Below are 1164 nucleotides of genomic sequence, written 5' to 3' on the forward strand. Positions count from 1 at the left end.
ACATATTGAAGACAGTTATCATTTTCTCATTAAGTCTTCTCCACCCCTCCTTTTCTTTTTTTTTTTTTTTATCCTTAAAGCTTCTTGGACCAGAATAAAGAACATCTATGAGGTCTAGGCATTGTGACAGAATAACTTGATGGGCACTTTATTCACACCTTCAGGAGTCAGTAAAAGTATTGGCTTTTTATTTCAAAAAATACAGTCTATGTCTTCTCTGCACTCGGAGCAGCTCTCCTGTCACAGCTCCTCATCCCCTGAAAATGTACACGTGTGCAAAGTTTGTCTCCACCCCCTTCTTGGTCAGGAGCATCTCCTAGCTGTTGAGCCGATCGCTGTCTGCAGTGGCACTAAAACCACCAGAGATGCTGACAGATGAGAGCCTCAGCAGCTGGGCAGCCCCACATTCCCTGACCTCATTTACTCCTAGCCACAGTTTCCAAACCAGCGCTGCTTCGAGGGACATCGACAAGCAGCCAAGTTCATTGGGGCTGGGGCTGCCACAGATGGGGGTGGCTAGCTCTGGGGCTGGAATTGGGACTGTGTTTGGGAGCCTCATCATTGGTTATGCCAGGAGCCCCTCTCTCAAGCAGCAGCTCTTCTCCTACACCATTCTGGGCTTTGCCCTCTTGGAGGCCATGGGGCTCTTTTGTCTGAGGGTGGCCTTTCTCATCCTCTTCTCCATGTGGAGGAGCCGTCTCCACCTCCCATAGATCTTTCTCCTGTATCTCATCTGCCCTATACCTCCCCAGGCAGCCTGGGGAAAGTGGTTAGCTCAGAGTTTGAAAGAGGGAAGACAAATACTGTATTAATAAGAAAAAAAAAAGAAAATACAAAACTTTTCTAGAAAAGTCTGAGTTTGGAGTCTTTGTTCTCCAAAGAGAACAGAAGGCAATAAGATTAAGACAGAGAAGAAAGTGGTCTGTAGTGGGTGACTTATCCAGTTCAGAACGTCCCCTTGGAATGCTATTTCCTGATTCCTTGTAAGTTGTTCCAGCACCGGGGCTGGAAACATACAGCAGGAAACCAAATATGTGAATGTGGAATCTCGAAGTCAGTTATAATGTCTGCCCTGAGATTTGAGTAGAATAAGGGGAACTGGCATTGGTCTTAATATCCCAGATCTCACAGTACTTTCTATTGAGAAGACATTGCTAGAAAGTC

At 46.0% G+C, this 1164-nt stretch overlaps 1 pseudogene; it reads left to right on the top strand.

The window, feature by feature from the left end:
• Positions 1-211: 211 nt before the first annotated feature.
• LOC120243810 lies at positions 212-713 on the top strand (annotated as a pseudogene).
• Positions 714-1164: the final 451 nt, after the last annotated feature.

The sequence above is a fragment of the Hyaena hyaena genome, unplaced genomic scaffold (assembly GCF_003009895.1).
Source record: "Hyaena hyaena isolate Hyena2069 unplaced genomic scaffold, ASM300989v1 scaffold_361, whole genome shotgun sequence".
NCBI classification, from domain to species: domain Eukaryota; kingdom Metazoa; phylum Chordata; class Mammalia; order Carnivora; family Hyaenidae; genus Hyaena; species Hyaena hyaena.